A 19,058-nucleotide genomic window follows, 5' to 3' on the forward strand; every position below is an offset into this window, starting at 1 on the left:
ATTTTAATTATGGCTCTTTTGTGGTTATTAAATTGTTTTAGTTGTTTTTTGATTTTCAAACTATATTTTAAATAATGCCTCTTGAACTTGTTGAAAAAAAGATCTTTTTGCATGGTATATATGGCAGTCAACAAAATATTTATGAGACAATAGATGTACTGGATATGGACTAGGGAATCACTTATATCCAGGTTCTAGTACTAACTCTGAAAATTTACTGGCCAAATATCCTTGACCTTCTTATTACTGCTCAGAACTTTAGTTCTCCCTCTTGAAAAAAAAGTAATAGGGAACTATCCTATAATCATAGGGACTGATGTGAAGAATAAGTAAAAAGGTAGCATATAAAAATTAGCATATACAAGTGCCTACCATGGAGACAGGCTGAGGGGTACAGGGTGGTAGGAGGAAAACTGGGTACATTGGTGGTGGGAAATGCACACTAGTGGAGAGATGGGTGTTGGAACAATGAATGTATGACCAAAACCTATCTGGAACAGCCTTTGTACCTATATCTCTTGGTGAGTCAATTACAAAATAAAAACATAAATAAAATTTTTAAAAACTAAAGTAAAATAGAAGGGACAATAGCAGAAAGCATCCTATTGCCTTGTCCATCTGCTTTTAGAAGATTGTCCCCTTGCCTTTCCTTATTGTCCCCTTATCCTTGCCTTGCCTTGTCACATCACTGCCAGTTTTGCTGTCCTCTACTGGTTCCTAGAGCAAGTTAGACAATGGTGACGAATACTTGCTGTTCTATTCACGGGTCTCTTCTGTCTACTAGACCTAAGGAATTGAATTTATTTAGAGTTAAGGCCTGGCTGGAGTGATAGCACAGCGGGTAGGGCGTTCGCCTTACAAGCGGCTAACATAGCCGACCCGAGTTCGATTCCTCCGCCCCTCTCAGAGAGCCTGGCAAGCTACCGAGAGTATTCGATATGCCAGACACAGTAACAACAAAGTCTCCAATGGAGACGTTACTGGGCCCGCTCGAGCAAATCGACGATCAACGGGAGGGCCTTTACCTTTTTTACCTTTACAGTTAAGGCCAGGAATAGAGGGGGCACTAAACTCATTCTCTTTGGGCCTCTATCCCCTCATTTTTAATTCCATATATGAATGCAGAATTATACCTCATACTCAATCTTTTCAGCCTTTGGACCTCCCCACTGCTCTATTTTGTTTATGTCAGAGAGATAGAAAGCTTCTCTGAAGTAGGTAAATAAAAATTTAAGAATAATATAAATGACATGCACCCTTAGGGACATTCCCAGACTTGACTCATTTGAAAGTTCATCCTCAAATTATATATCCATCATGTCAGAAAATATTTATGCTCTTCTAATGTCTTCAAAACGGTAAAAATTAATCATATAGAGAATGATTAAACACTTTGTCTATTTCATAATTTGTTTTATATTGGCTGTAGCACTGTAGCACTTGTCCTCCCGTTGTTCATCGATTTGCTCGAGCAGGCACCAGTAACGTCTCCATTTTGAGACTTGTCGTTACAGTTTTTGGTATATCAAATAAGCCATGGGGAGCTTGCCAGGCTCTGCCATGCCAGTGGGTTACACTCGGTAGCTCGCTGGGCTCTCCTAGACGGACAGAGGAATTGAACCCGGATTGACTGCCTGTAAGGCAAATGCCCTACCCGCTGTGCTATCACTCCACCCTTTATATTATTATATTGGCTATCTTCACTAATTATAGTAAACCAGGTTTTGTATTCTTTTACTTAGAATTCAGTCCTTGAAGGCTGATTTAACTTAAATATAGCATGTGCCTTAACCAAACACCAATTTGCAGATAAGTAGTCTTTTAAACCACAGTATTTCATTTTTAAAAGAAAAAAAAACGCACAATGTAATAACTAGGCAATCTTGTTGAATCTTCTGCTGTGACGTTATTTCCGCTGCAAAATGATCACTTGTCTTCATTTTGCCGAGTTTATTGCCCCAAAAGGGTAGCAAAAAAAAAAAGTACAAATTGCTGCCTGCAACAAATGTTCTGGTGGATTTAATATCTCCACTAAGGCAGCTTCTAACCGTTCCTTTTGGGTTGCTACTTGAAGGGAAAACATGCTTTCCTTTTACTTGTCTTTTATTTTTCCAAAGCTGAGTCAAGCAGTTAGACAACTTGTGGTCTTTTAGTAACAAATAGGAGGCTAAAATCTAAGCCAATGACCCATATGTCTATCCAGTTATAGCCGATTGAAGGAATGCTCTTGGCTATGTCATATCAGATGAGTGCAGAGAAGAGCAGAAAGTAATTATAAAGTACAGACATTTATGCAAGTAAAAATATGCTTGAGAGGTAAAAGGATATTTTACCAATGAATATCTCTACCACCATATGATTTTAAGGGAAATAAAAGATTGTTTCCTGGAATGGTTTTAATGTCGATCTGGAACTAGAAAAAAAGTATGAGATTATTCCTTAAGAGGTGTCATGATCTCCCAATTTGTTTAACACTAGACTGGCAGATTTGAGAAACATTTCCCTTTGTCTTCAAGAAGATGGGAAAATATGATAATGGAAAAAATACATGCAATATATTCTGGAGAAAAATCTATCAGCGTAATCCTGGAGCAACTAGAAAGTTCTAAGGGTCATTTTATTTTTGGTAAATTAAGATCACTTTGAATGGTAATTTATTTCTCATACCTTTACTCTATCTCTCTTAAACTCTACATCAAAGTTTATACACATGGAAACCTCTACTGCAAGGCATATAGTACCTTTTCTGAGTAACACTTGACTCTGTGGTTTCTTGCTATTCTCACATTTAAAAAAATCTGTTTTCTGAATATTTGTACTATCCTGAGAATGCAACAAGTAATAGGTTCATTGGGAGAGCTCATTTTAGGCATTCTGCATTTCCAAACAAAATTGCTTGTGGGATCCCATCTGCTTAATAACATTCAGTTTAAAATTAACTGGGAAAAATAAAAAGAAATGTTGACAATCCTGGGCAAACTAACAGAATGTCTTTTATCTATTCCACCTATTAGAAGAAACTTAAGGGAACTCAAAGAAAAATTCTACCCTGATGTTTTTAAATTTGAATTTTACTTCCTGTTTGGGTACCCAATGATAATATTATGGATTCTTAAAGATGTCCATGTCTTAAAGATGCAGTCTGTTATCATACTTCTAGGTAACATTGAAACAAAAGCACCATGAACTTTATAGAATCAGATCATAGATTTATAAGTCCTGCATCTGCCAATTATTTGCCATGTGATAGCAATCTTTTTCAAAAAAAGGAAAAAAAGAACAAAATGCTTGACAAGAGACCTTTCAGCATTATTTGTGACATATATAAAGACGTGAGAGACTAAGGCATAGAACTGTGGTAATTATCACATTACAGGGGTGGAAGCAGACTCAGGAAAATTAAGTTACATGCCCAAAGTCTGAGTTTCTCGAACCATTAAGCAAAGGGCTATCCTCGACTTACCATTTTATCCTTAATTCTACCTCTTCCTGTATTTAATTCATCAGTAAGTTCTACTCTAACATTTTGTTTTGTTTGTTTTGGGGCAATCTAGTTTAGTGCTGATTCCTGGTTCTATGATCAGTGATCACTTCTGGTGGAGCTCAAGCAAGGTGTCATATGTGGTCTCAGGGATCAAATCCTGGGTCAGTCTTATATAAGGTAAGCACCTTTCCTGCTGTACCCTACCCTCACATTTTATCTCAAATGGCATCCCTACTATAACCTCCTTCCTCTAGTTCTATCCCTTTATCTCTTAGATAATTGATCTCAACAGCCTCCTCCAACACTTCAGTAACATTTCATCCATTTTGGAGAAGTGTGGGCCACAAATGGAAATGCTCAAGGAGTATTCCTGGCTCTGTACTCAGGTGTTTCTCCATTTGAAATACAAGACACCATGGAGTGCCAGAGATTAAGCCAAGTCCATCGCATGCAAGGTGAGCACTTTAACCCATGTACTATCTCTCCCATCCTCGCTTCTGACACACCCTTTTATCTATCTTCAACACAATTAAGATGATACATAAATGACCCAATATCACATCATGCTTAAATCTTAACAAAAGAACCTTCTGCCCGGAGGGGAAAGGGTGTTGCCCCATTCACCCTCTCCTCTCTGGAAAGAAAGATGGCAGCCGCACGGGAGCCTTGTGGACAGCAGGTTTGAGCAGGGGGTCGGGGGTGGCAGGGACCTCATGGGAAGGGGGGCGTTCCGGTCCGTCCTTCATGCCCGACCGAGGTCACCAGCTGCCCCCCACGAGCGGCTCTCCGGCACGGCCACGACTCCAGAGCACAGAAACCAATCTCTTAACTATCTAACTTTTAATAGAAATACTTCCAGGGCTAATAAGTAAAATAGCAGAAATCCAAAACCACGCAGCCGCGATAGCGGACGCGCGACATCATTTAATTCTTAAACCCAGCTGTAGAAAGCAAATCATTTCACAACACTTTTCAAGCATGTCTGATTGGGGGGGTCGTAAACTCTAAATAATAATGGTGCAACTTTTATCGAAACAATGAATCTAGTCAAAGTAGACAGAGTTTTAACTAGAACTCATCTGCCTCACAGGAATTGGGAGGGGTGGGAGGTGGGGTTCTATTGGGGTTCGCGGTTAAAAATAAGTATTGGTAAAGGGAAATGTGTTTGATATTTACATGACTGAGACCTAAACCTGAAAGCTCTGTAACTTTTCCCACAGTGATTCAATAAATAAATAAATTATTAAAAAAAAGAACCTTATTAGAACTTTTAGAACTCCAATTCTGATTCTCTAACCTCTGTCTACATCTCTAATTTATGGCTCTTCTCAATCTTCCTATCATTCATTGTTTCAATCATTTGTACCTCAAGACAGAGCCTCATGTAACTAATATTTTTTGTGCTGCCTCAGAGATATTGTACTGGAAAATCTTTGGTTAGGAAGAAACTTGTGTGATATGACCAGAGATCTTCCTCACCTTTCATACGTTTCGTCAAGTTTCATCTCTCTAAAAGATCTCTGCAACCCAAGAGATACAGTGATAGGACTTAAGGTGCTTGCCTGAGTTTGGCTGACCCAGTTTCTATACCCAGCACTGCATGTGATCTCACTATCATAGTTAGAAGTGATCCTTGAGCATCGAGCCAGGAGCAAGCTGTGAGCTCTGGCATGGGGTACCCTCCAAACGAAATAGAATCCTTATTTGACTAAGATAGCTAAATCACTGCCATTTTTCCACTCATTGACTCTTTATCTTGTCTCACTTTTTTTTCTAGTTCTTACCTAGATAAAATTATGTTTTTACTTCACATTTTTACTTGTTAATTTTCACTTTTACCCTACTTGCAAAGGTACTGTCTTTTTCATATAAAATATGAAAGAAGGCAAAACCAAGACTTTTCACACTATTTACAAGGAGAGGATAATCAGTGAAATCTATTTTGTCCTTTAAAAGTTTATGTATTCCCTTTCCTTAGTTGTTGTTGCTGCTGCAATGACCAGAGGTGGAAGCACTTGCTTGAGTGGTTGCACAAGCAAATTCATTTGATCTAGCCAACTGATTAGTTTCCACAGTAAACACAACCTAAGGCAGGCATCTTGATAAAGCATTCAAACCTGGAGGACACTATTTAGTAAAAAGGAAATCAGTCAGCCTTCTATTCTTTTGGGAATCAGAAATTGGAATTGCATGGAGGGTTTCCTTTCATTTTAGCCATGGGTTGCATATACTCCCCCAAGAGTTCTGCTAGAATTATTAATAATAAGCCAAATTAACTAATTTTATCTTTCCCTTCTTTCCCTTCTCTCTGTTTTCCTGATAATCACATATTGGAGGTGTCAATGAACAACAAAGTGGCTCAATATACACTTACTGGAGACCAAAAAGAGGAAGAAAGAAGAAATTTCTGAATTTGAAGATGAATAGGTTTGTTTTTCTCATCCCCCCACTCAGAGAGCCCGGCAAGCTACCGAGAGTATCTCATGTACATGGTAAAGCTTGGCAAGCTCCCCGTGATGTATTCCATACGCCAAACACAGTAACAATTGTCACAATGGAGACCTTACTGGGCCCGCTGGAGCAAATCAATGAACAATGGGAGGACAGTGACAGTGACAGTTTCTCATCCACTTTTGGGCTAGTAATGTGACTCTATAAGGCACTGAATTTGTGCTGATCAGGGGGATAACTAGACCCTTGTAAATCATCAGGAAACCGAAAAGTGGGTCAGGGCCATACCAGCTATCAAGACCACAAAAGAAGGGAAATCGTCTAAAACTAAGGATCAAAAACACTTCACACACAAGTCACTAGGGGATTCACCAATAATTCATTGTGGGAGGATGGAAGTTTCCATCCATTCTCTAAAAGGTCTGTATATAATCTCCACTGCTGCATACTATAAACTGCTTAGCAAAACCAACACTTTAGTTCAGTTTTGTTTTGTTGCATAAAGAACTCTGAAGATGCATCTCACCAGTGGCTGAAGCCATTCTCCAGCTTAAAGAAGACAGACATATTGGTTCCCGGGTAACGAGTGACTTCCCTGGGTGACCCACGTTGATAGAGAGGGAAGCAGTCATCTCGCTTCTCAAGTCAATTCCCTTCTTGAGACTGCCACCTTTCTTTCGTCCACTTCACGTAAGTGACTGGAGGCAGATATATAGCATCAACAAGATGGGAAATAGAAGCTTTTATGTTTGTTTGTTTGTTTGTGGGAGCCACACCCAGTGGTGTTCAAGGGTTCCTCCTGGCTCTGCACTCAGGAATCACTCCTGGCAGGCTCAGAGTATGAGACACTGGGGATCAATCCTGGGTCACCCACACGAAAGGCAAGCACCTTACCTGTTGTACTCACTATCACTAGGCACTATCACTTAGAATCTTTTCTTTGGGCAGTAAAAAGCTTCACTTTATGCTACACATGCTCTTGTAGTTAAATTCCTACTCAAAGTTCAGGGTACTGAGGAAAAGTTGGCTCTAGATTTATTTATTTATTTATTTTTTGCTTTTTGGGTCAAACCTGGCGATGCACAGGGATTACTCCTGGTTCTGTACTCAGGAATCACACCTGGCGGTGCTCAGGGGACAATATGCGATGCTGGGAATTGAACCCGGGTCGGCCACGTGCAAGGCAAACGCCCTACCCGCTGTGCTATTGCTCCAGTCCCTGGCTCTAGCTTACTAACCTGGAATTATATGTCCTGTATCAGACAAACTAATTTGAAATTATGTCTACCATTAACCCAAAACCTGTAGGAAAACCGTCGAAGGAAACTCCCTCTTAGTATGTTGAAAAGTCTCCACACTGTTTTCCAAAGGAGTTGGTCCAGACGAAGCAAACCAGAAGGGCAAATACAGGGTGATTTCTCTAGTCTGTGGTATACAGAGTAACTGGACAAGGCGGTACAATGTAGAAATGGGGACATCTAGATCACCCCTGACCCCAGTGGATAGGGAAGAGGACAGATATGGAAGGAAGTCAAGGGGGAAAGTTAGGAGAGTTGGACAGGAAGTAATGGGGTGCAGAGATCAATAGTCATGTGGTGTGCAGGAGTGGTTGTCCCAAATGGAGCATCAATAACAATCAAAGCAGGAGATCCCAACCACCACCACCACAAAACACTTTAAAATGTGCCTTTCAGAGGCAGGCTGGCAGATAGGAAGAAGTGGGAGGTAAACTGGGGACATTGGTGGAGGGAAATTGACACTGGTGCTGGGATCAGTGATGGAACATAATATGCTCATAAATCTACTGCAAATAGTTTTGTAAATCATTGCGTCTTCATAAAAAACCCACAAATTTTAAAAAGAATCTGCCTCACCAATAAAACTCTTTTGAGATATAAATAAACCAAAACACCCAATAAGAGAGAGAGAACAAAAGGGAATGCCCTGCTACAGAGGCAGGGTGGGATGGGGGGATGGGGAGGTGGGAGGGATTCTGGGATCCGTGGTGGTGGGAAATGGGCACTGGTGGAGGGATGGGTATTTGATCATTGTATAATTGAAACCTAAGCACAAAAATTTGTAAGTCCAAAACTGTACCTCATGATGTCTCACTAATACAAATTTAAAAAAATGAAAAATATATTATAATAATATATAATAAAGAAAAAGATTATAGTATGTGTAAGGAGGAATATGAAATAAATCTGATAGATATAGTAGGAACCATGTTCCTTTCTTTAACTCTAGTGTGGCATGAATAAAGGGGTGTACAAAAAAGTATGCTTAATTTTTTTTTTGGTGCATTATGTTGTGCTTGTTTCTATCCCCCCTCTCTGAGAGCCCGGCAAGCTACCGAGAGTATCTCGCCCACACGGCAAAGCCTGGCAAGCTACCTGTGACATATTTGTTATGCCAAACACAGTAACAAGTGTCACAATGGAGACATTACTGGGACCGCTTGAGCAAATTGATGAACAACAGGAGGACAGTGACAGTGATAGTGTTTCTATCTAAGCAAGTTTGCAACGTGGTAAAACTTTGGCAATCTTTAATGCATCAGAGTTCTGCACTTTCCAGTTAGGTCATATACAGCGAGGAGTGGAAATAATAGGACAGACTGTGCGGTGTTACCAAGAACAGTCTCAAGAATCTCAGATTTCTCTCAATGTAAGCTTTACTTTACTCAGCAGTCACTGCAAAGCACTTGTTTTTTGCATTTCTATTTAAACAACTGTTCGGATAACAGCTCTGATGTCACTGCTCAAAATAAAGACTGCCGCAAGACTAAACTGCAAGGATTTGTTTAATATTCTGTGCACATATCCCTGCAAAGCCAGCGTGTTACCAAAGTTGTACCCTAGCAAAAACCTTCACAACGAAATAGGTCCCCTGCACACATTAGTTGTATCTATTTATTATGCTCCAGAATCAGACCATTTTTTTTGCATTTTTCTCATCAGTCTGTTCATCTGCAGCCAGTATATCTAAATTCCCTGCTTTTATTCTGTAAGAGAATGGCCCCCTTGTAAAGATGCCATGTGTTCCAAAGACAGACTTCATTTGTTTCTTTCATTCAGCAACACACTCTCACATGACAGGCTAGTAATAAACGATAACAAAACTGGATGTTGGGGAGGGTGATCTAGGAGATGCTGAAGTCGGAACTGAGAACATAATGCACAGGGCTTAACGCAAAATGAAAATAAGCAACCTGTTGTTCAAAATAATGGAAAAAACCTCAAGATTTGGTGACAGCTGAGCATTTAATTAAATGAACAGGACCCTCCAAAGTTCAGGGCCTGGGGCCACCGCACTAATCACATCCCTATGAAATAAGTCCTGCTAAGAGCTAATTTATTCTTTTAATTGCCCTTTCATGAAACCATAATTATTTCTATTTTTCAAGGGCAGAAACTGAAAGTCAGAGACATAACATCAAATATGAGACAGCTAAGAAGTAGTAATGTTTATTCATCCCCCCCCAAAAAAAAAAGCAAGTAATCTTTCCCCTAGACAAAGGCTGCTAAGCTATGGGCCATAGGCCAAGTCTGGTTCAAAAGTCAAAAATGCTTTTTATATGACATCATATTCAAATGTGCATAACGGAAGTTTTACTACCCATTTGTAACTTGTTATCTCTGACATTTCTACTGAAACAGTAGAATACTTGCAACTGTGGCTTTAAGACCCACAATAAATAGCCTGGCGTTTTCTTTTAAAGAAAGTGTCCCCAACCCTATCCTACACCACACAGCCAAGGAGACACAGATTCATTTGGAAAAAGATGCACGGGCGTATTTCAATTGGACATTTACTATTCTTAGTGTGTTGGTTTTCTAGAGCTGCAGTATCAACTGGGTGACTTAAAACAACAGAGATCCAAGTTAGTTCCTTCTGAGAATTCTGAGCAAGAATCTGTTCCATGCCTCTACTAGTACACTGGCAATTTTGCACATTCTGGTTTACAACTGTGTTACACCAGTCTGAGTTTTTGTCATCACACGTCAACTTCTCTTTTTGTCTCTGTCTTCCCATGACCATCTTATATGCAAAATGAGATTATTTGTTTAGGAAATCACTCAATATTTACATCAGCAAAGATTGGATTTCCAAGTTGGGTCACATTCATAGGCATTGACTGAGGGGATAAGGCATATCTTTTCCAGACAACACAATTCAACCTACATTATATAAATAAAAAATGGACAGATTTGTGCAAAACTAAAAATGGCCTATACTCTGTTATCTGTTGTCTCTTTAATGCCATGGACAGCACGTGGGACTTACAGTCTGTTGTTTCTTCTCATCTCTAACCAGAGCCCCAGGTATGCCAGAAACACTCAGAGGACTTCTCCAAATCAATACTGCCCAACCTTCACCTGTCTTGGCTCATCAGATTCTGACACCATCATTAAATACTCATTGGATTCTTCTTCCAAAGATCTTTATTTTAGCCTTTAGAACTTCGGATCAAGCAGTGCAGTAGAGGAGTTTTTCCCCTTTACATTCTGAATGCTGGGATGTGTACCCTGATGGAGTTCCTCACTTCATTGATTCACTGTCCCCTAAAATCCTCTTATTATCCTGAAAATATATTTGTACTTTTCTATAAGATGCTATGCACTTGATAATAGAGTAATACTTTATTGGAAATCCAAAGCTCGAGAGCTCTTTGTTGCCTCACTTGAATTTACAAAAGGCAAAGTCCTTCTGTATTGTGTGCCGTAGTATCAAAGACTACCTCAACCCTTCAACGGGGGGTACTTAGTTCGCGCTTTAATGTGCAGCCACAACTTTCATCTTCAAAGCATTGCCTCCTGATTTAATTAGTCTCTCTAATTTTCTATTAAGTAAGTGTGCTATCCTTCTTCCTACTTTATATTAAGGGAAAGTGAACCTAACAAGAGGAAATCACTTAGAGAGCATTGCAGAGCCTTCTTGATGAGGTAGGAGCTACTTAGAGTGCCTTGGGGGGTGAGATAAAGCAGTCTATTTGGCACCAGAGTAACCTCAAGAATTCCTAATTTTTCTTATTCCACCCCTCTACTCATTAGATATTAGCAGAAAGTGGTTGTTTACCTTTTTTGTTTATTTATATATATTTTTTAGAAAACAATACATTTTAATGATGTACAAATCGCCAACTGCTTTCCTTTCTCTATTCTCATTCTTTTCCTTTCTTCTGTCTTATTCCATTGAGATGCTAGTACTAAGTAATGATCCCTCGTATCACTGCCTATCTCTCCCCTGCTATTTCACCATTTTAATCGCATACACAGAAATTACCCACCAGGCTGGAGGTATTAAAGCAGATAGGATACTTGCCTTGCACTGGGCCAACCCGGGTCCAATTCTGGGTACCATATCTCATGAGAACCACCAGGAGTAAACTCAGAGGTAGAGCCAGGATTCAGCTAAGTGTGGGTCAAAAAAAAAGACATTTTCAAAGTTGTGTGTCATGTCCAAATGCCTTCTAAGTCTTAGCACATAGGAGAAATCACCCATCACAACAGAAATATCTTAGGCCATCAGGATCCCTTTCTCACTTCTTTCTGACCACTTCTCAGCCCTATGACTTCAACTAATCAAATCAGAAGCAGGAAGGTGACTAAAGAGTAAAGTATAGGAGCGACACAGTAAGTCCTGACTCTGCACCAGGCTGTCTTCACTGGGGCAACTCGGAATGGGACTGGTTGAGTTTCCCTCCCTGTCCCAGCAGAACCCTGGAAGTCGAAAACCCCCAGAACCCAACTGTGCAGCCATGCTCAAGGCCACTCTCCACAAGCTTGGATGAGCCTCACCTCTGAGCGAACCTGCAGAAAAACCCAAGTACGAGGGACCCATGACTGAGATCTCCAAGCTGGCTAGGAATGGGACTGGGCCTCCTCTCCCCCAGCTCCCCAGTTTTCCAGTAGCTTGGCAGTCATATCCACGAACTGACCCCAGCACCATATAATCTCATCAATGGTCAAGATCCAAAGACTATGGAAGAAAGCTCCCAGAAGAGAGCAACGCAGAATGTCCTAGACAGACCTCTTACGCTCTAGCCCACTGATGTACTAAAAGTGGCACACATTTGTTTGGGTTTAACATACATGTGTGTAATTTCTTATACAAGGTCTTAAATTGTTCCAGGATGAAATACAACAATCTTCACACACTTTCCTCTTATGGTGGTGGGAAGGTGCACGGTGGCATGATTGGTGTTTGAATATTATCTGTAGTGAACTATTGTGAACAACTTTACAAAAATAAAATCAAATTAAAAAAGAAAAGAGTAAAGTATAATGGGACCTTCCAGAAAACGCAAACAGCAACTATACAAACAGGAAGAGGCTAAACTTATTAATTTCACATTAAGAATCTGGGCTGGAGCGATAGCACAGCGGTAGGGCGTTTGCCTTGCACGCAGCCAACATGGCTGACCCGAGTTCGATTCCTCCGCCCCTCTCGGAGAGCCCGGCAAGCTACCGAGAGTATCTCGCCCGCACGGCAAACTCCCCGTGACGTATTCAATATGCCAGACACAGTAACAACAAAGTCTCCAATGGAGACGTTACTGGGCCTGCTCGAGCAAATCGATGAACAATGGGAGGGCCTTTACCTTTACCTTTAAGAATCTGATCTTACAAGCTGGAGCTATAGTATAGCAGGTAGGGCTTTTGCCTTGCACACGGCTGACCTGGGTTCGATTCCCAGCATCCGATATGGTCTCCCAAGCACCGCCAAGTGGAATTCTTGAGTGCATGAGCCAGGAGTAACTCCTGTGCATCGCCGGGTGTGACCCAAAAAAAGAAAAAAAGAATATGAACTAAAAGACAATGCAAGCAGTATAGCAATTAAGAGGGGATAAGTTGGAAAAGCCATGGAGAGAGACTATGACAGTTTTTTTGGTTTTTACTAAAAGTACCTAAATTCTATGTTGCTTTCTAGCCACCCATGTGTCATCCACTGGGCAATTCCAAAGTTCACAGAGATGATCTTTTTCCATCATGTTTTCTTGACTTCTTGATGTTCTCACTTTCAATGGACAAGTAGCCTCTACTCTACTTTAGTCATTCACTGTACCACTTAAACTGCATCTCCACATCAGCTCCACTGCAAAGAATGAAATAACACAAAAACTCCGTGCAAGCTATTAAACTAGTTATGACAAGATACGATGATAGCTTCAACTACTGAACTAACAACAGAAATCATGGGCAACAATACAATTTGGCATTTATTCTGATGGTATAACCTAAAGGATTTGCTGATGTGAGGAACGAAAGTAGCAAAGTTTGATTGCTCGCCTTACCATTATAGTGACAAAACCATCATTATTGAATAATGGAATGAGTTTGGGATAGCCAGGTATATGAAAAAAAGTAAAAACTGCACATACAAAATAAAAATCCACAGTTGTTTCATAAAGATACTAATTAGCGATGAACTAAGTCTGGCTTTGATATTAGCCTAGTTTGAAAAAGATATCTTACTAAGTAACTAAGAGTTGCCATAATACAATTCATGTCCTCAATTTTATTTCATGATCAACTTATTTTTAAAATTTTATTTTAGGTACTTTGATTTAGAAAAATAATAATGGCAAAGTTGCATGCACAAAATATTCCAACACTACACCCTCCATCAGAGTGTTGGCTTCCAGTCACCACTGACCCAGGGGCCCCCTCCCTATGCTATTTCTCCCTGTCCCCACCCCCCACAGTGATATGATTCCTCTTAAACACAGTTTTCAATTCCTGTTGCTTTTAAGTATTTTCTATTTCACCTATGAGAGTTCTTTCTCTCTCTCTCTCTCTCTCTCTCTCTCTCTCTCTCTCTCTCTCTCTCTCTCTCCTTCTAACTAACTTCACTCAGCTTCTTCAGATTCACTCACATAGCAGCAAATTTCATGACATTTATCTTTTCTTATAGCCAAGAAGTCTTCCTTTCTATCTGTCTGTCTGTCTGTCTGCTGTCTGTCTCTGTCTCTGTCTGTCTGTCTATCTATCTATCTATCTATCTAATCTATCATCTCTCTATATATATACATTATATATGCGATATATAGTATATAGAGAGAGATAGATATATATCTGGGATGGAGCGATAGCACAGCAGGTAGAGCATTTGCCTTGCATGCAGTCAACATGGCCAACCCGAGTTCGATTCCTCCACCCCTCTCGGAGAGCCCGGCAAGCTATCGAGAGTATCTCGCCCACACCGCAAAGCCTGGCAAGCTACCCGTGACATATTCGATATGCCAAAAACAGTAACAATTCTCACAATGGAGATGTTACTGGGCCCACTCGAGCTAATCGATGAACAATGGGAGAACAGTGACAGTGACAGATATATATCGATATCTATCTATCTATCTATCTATCTATCTATCTATCTATCTATCTCTCTCTCTCTCTCTCTATATATATATATATATATATATGTATACCACAATTTCTTTATCCATCCATCTGTTCTTAGACACAAGTAGTTTTCTAATTTTGGATCTGGTGAATGGTGCTGCAATGAACATTGGGAGGAAGGCAAAGGCCTTTTCAAAATAGAGGATTTTTGCATTCTTGGGGAAAATACCAGTAAGTGGAATTGCTGGATCATATGGAAGTTCAATTCTGAGGTTTTAGGAAAACATCCATATTGTTTTACAAAATAGTTGAACCAGACACTGTGGATAAATGGTTTCTTTATTCTCACATCCCTAGTAATATTGGTGTTTTTGTTCTTTGTGATGTGTGTCAGTTTTACTGGTGTAAGATGATTTCTCATTGTTTTGATTTGCATTATCCTGATGATAAGAGAAGCAGAACATTTTCTTTTATATGATAACCTTACTTTTTACCTTTACCAAAATGAGTATTTATAGATGGGTGATTTTCAAGGAAAGTAAGCTAACTTCTAATACATTTAATATCTCTACCCACTTTAATTTCTTCCCAAACAAAGGCAAACTAATCCTCCATTTTGCTACTGAAACACTCTATGTGTCTAAGAGATTGTTAAAGAATTTAATTCAAATTATCTCTTTGTATTTCCCTCCCCATCACAAAATTAAATACTGAAAGATAATAACTATGTTACATGCATCTCCTACTTTTTAGTCTAGTGCCTAGACTAATGTTTTTATATTTTCCTCTTCAATAAGCTTAGGGAGGAAAATCAACTATTTTTCTTAGAGAATGCCAGACCAGACCTTCCAAATTCAGAAAAGGATTTTTAAAGTATAGTTGCATCACACTGTGAAAAGGAGGTTAGTATAGCTGACTTCTGTTTCTCGGTGTCTCCAGATACTGCTATGACTCAGGGCAAAACATTTACTCAGGTAAAAAGTTTACTCTAAACTGCTCTGATTGTTTTAGCAATCAACCTATACTGTCTGCTAATTGTGACTTCTAATAATTCAGGACTCTGTTTGATAAAATGAGGATTTTCATTCCACCCCATCCTTAACAACTGATAAAAGAATTATGAATCCACTACATGCCTGCAGTTACATTGGGACAGATAACTCAGCATTGTATTTCCCTTTGGTGATTGTTAGAGACAAAGTGCTTCACAAAAATCCTTCTGATATTACCACATCTCATTTGTGGATTAGCTTTTCAATGAGTCGGATCCTTTCATCATAACTTCTCCAGTGGCAATTTATTCCATCCCCATTGTAAGATGAAAAGCAGGAGCAGTAAGTCACTCATATTAAGAAAAACTCCTTGATGTTTCCTACTTTCATGTTCAACCAAAAAAATTGTATCAGTTTTCCTACGTGTATTTTATTTCATTCCCTTAAATTTAATAACTCATGATATCATATCTATAATACTTAATATTTTTAATAATTCATAATTATGCATGTAGGGTTTAAATAAAAATGATAAGGCCTTTATTAATACGTAATTAAAGTATCTTACATTGAAATGCATATTAATAAAAAATTTAGTAAAGCCTTTCTTTGTCAAAGAGCAATTTTTAGACAGAAGGTCAAGAGGATACCTTGCAGAGATTTCTTGCTTGTTTGTTTTGGGGCTATACTACATAGTGTTCAGGGTTTACTCCTGGTTCTGTGCTCAGGGATCATTCCTGATAGTGCTCAAAGGACTATACGTGTAGGTGATGCTGGGGATTAACCATAGTTGATCACATGCAAGTCAGTGCTTTACCATCTGTGCTACATCTCCAGCCCTGTATCTCCCCGGCCCTTTATTTGTTATTGTTTTATTCACTAAATAAAAGGAAACAATGTTGAACTAAAATCCATAAACCTAATTTTATCTAATTACTCCAGTCTCTCTTCTACAGGGCAAATTAAATTGTCACACTTGATAGCTTCAAAATCATGCCTTTTTTAATAGACATCAGATGAATAAAATATGTGAAGGAGAATTTTTAGTGCAATATTGACAAGTCTGAGAACGTTTCAAAGAAACAAAAACGACTAGATAGAGACCAGACTATAAAGAAAGTCAGTGTGCTAGATTGAGAAGCAAAACAAGGGAGGACAGCTTCATGGAAAGGAGACAGACACTTGGCCTTTTATTGCAGAACTGAGAATACCAGGCCATGTTTTGGGTGGGAGTGAGAGGTATTATACCAAGAGGTGCATCAGAAGAGATGTCAGAAGAGTAGTGGAGACTCCTGGGCACTGTGATGGTGAAAAGATGCAGTCACTATGTATGTCAAGACATAAAAGTCAGCACTATTGTAAATATCTTACTTAGCTACAATAAAAATAATTACAAAAAACAAATGAATATCCCAAAACGCACCCACTGATTTCATAATGATAGTAAATGAAAAATCAGAATAACTGTATAGATATGGATTTGGGGAGTACAATTCCACATCAATATGTAGCTTTCCCACAAGAAATACATTTAACTGTGTTACTTCACTCTTTCTACCAGCTCTCAGTGCAAAACAGGTTACTTTCTGTTGTGTCCTTACAGAGGCACTCAATTCAATCATTAAAAACTAGTTTTGGATCTAAGATTCTACATTCTTTAAGCAAATTATAAAGTTGGAAAAGAAGACCTAAGATACTTTCTCTAGGCAGATATTTATAAATAAATTATGCTTCCGTTTGTTCCCCTAGTAGAGTTACCAAAAACTTTGTACTACTATATTTTCTGAAGTTACACCATTCAAATCATTGGTATGCTGTTTGTGTAACCAAGTAAATTCATGAATTACACATGCACTAACTTCTTCTGAATCTGTCCTTAATCGAGTTCTTGTAAAAGTCACTTTTAATTTATAAAGATGACTGACCTTCAGGGAATGTCACTGTCAAGACACAAAGAAGACAGCTCAGGGACTGAATGAAAGACAAGCCTTCATTATGCAAATATTGTTTTCCAGATATGGATGTTCTGTTTTTGCTTTATTACCCTAAAATACATAAATATCCTAATTGCAGCTTTTATGCAGAAGACACCCAAGAGCTTGTATCCTGGCTGATGATATGACTCTGAAGAATATTAAGTAGAAAGAAACATATGAAGAATAACACATTTTTCAAACACAGTACAATAGTCAAGGACTTTGCAGACTTTTGCTCTTGGTCTCGCTACTCAGACAGGTGTGAAATACCAGAATAGCTGGGGATTTTTGTTTGAGAAATTGAGGAAAATATGGCTCAAATCTGCATGCTATTTTTATTTTGCTTACTGGAACTTCCTATCTCTTGGTGGAATTGACCACCTATTTCCAATTCCCAAACAAACATGAGTCTTTTGTGCCTGTTTAGGTGGAATTGGAATTGGGAACATTTCTCTGGAGGCTTACTCTGATCCTTGAGGTCATTTAAAATTGGAGTTCACATTAAGTTGTACAGGACAAGAAAATACACACATAGGTTAGAAAATTAAAGTAACTTGGAGTAGTGATGAGAAGAATTAGGTATAGGGGAATAATAAGAGTATGGGGGGATGGTAAAGACCCATAGTACAGAGGGTGAGAAGCTGACATTTTTCAATCCTTATCATCCCATATGATCCATACGTTCCCCTGCCAGGAGAAATTACCAAGTGTAGAGCCAGGAGTAAGCCCTTAACATCTCTAGGTGTGGTACTCAAACCAATATAATTTTAAAAAAAGAGTCAGTGCGGTGAGTTATACTTCCTTCAGTCTTCTTCATCTTCAATTTCTTCAGTCTACAAACAATTATGAGAATATACACCCAGTAAATGGACATTGTAAAATGCAGTGCTGTCTTATATATAAAAATAATGATAGGTGAAGTATGCTTAATACAAAGTTTGGCAAAGCAAGTGTATTTAAATCATAGCTTCAATACTTACTAATTGGGCTAAATTTACAAGCCTTCTAATTCTTATTTTTCCACCCATGCAATTTTACACACCTGTGGATGAAAATTTTCTTCTAAAGAAGTCTGGGACCTAATTTCCAAAGTAAGAGAATCCTATATGGCAGAAGGGAATTTGCGGATGTTATTAAATGATGGACTTTAAAAGCAGCGAATCTCTTCCATGCTGGCGGGGGCGGGGGAGGGCGGCAGGCTCCATGTTCTTCCCCAGGCACTTCCAAGTGGAAAATGACTAGGATTATCACTCAGCTGTACAGCACACTCCTCACCTCCTGAGTCTGTCGGTTCAATCCAGGACCAAAAATTAGGGGGAGAATTCCTCCTGGCTGTTCCGAATCAGAAAGAGCATCATGAAAAGGAATTTGCCCATCATTTCTAGTTTTGAATATAATGGAAGAAGCTGACAACTCAAGAAATGTGTGTCATCTCTAGAAATTGGAAAGTTTAGTTCAAAACCAAATTGTCTTCTAGAAACCCCAGGGTGGGGTGGGAGGATGCAGCCCTCTATACACCTTGGTTTAAGCTCAGTGAGGTTCATTTGAGATTTCTAAAGCTCTGAGCTAAAATCAAATACACTTTCATTGTTAGATTTTATGGTATTTAATTTTGTGGTTATTTGATACATTATTGATAGAAAAGAGTATTTTTTGAGGTTTCTATATTAAAATAAGACACTGACAATGACATAGGGGCATAGTAGCACCATATTTTTCAAGTGTTAATCATATTATTATTGTTATTTTTGAAGTAATATGGAACTATCAGGAAAATAGCAAAGGTGTATGCGAGGTCAACTAATGA

This window comes from Sorex fumeus, unplaced genomic scaffold, assembly GCF_029834395.1.
Source record: "Sorex fumeus unplaced genomic scaffold, SorFum_2.1 ptg000075l, whole genome shotgun sequence".
Lineage (NCBI taxonomy): Eukaryota > Metazoa > Chordata > Mammalia > Eulipotyphla > Soricidae > Sorex > Sorex fumeus.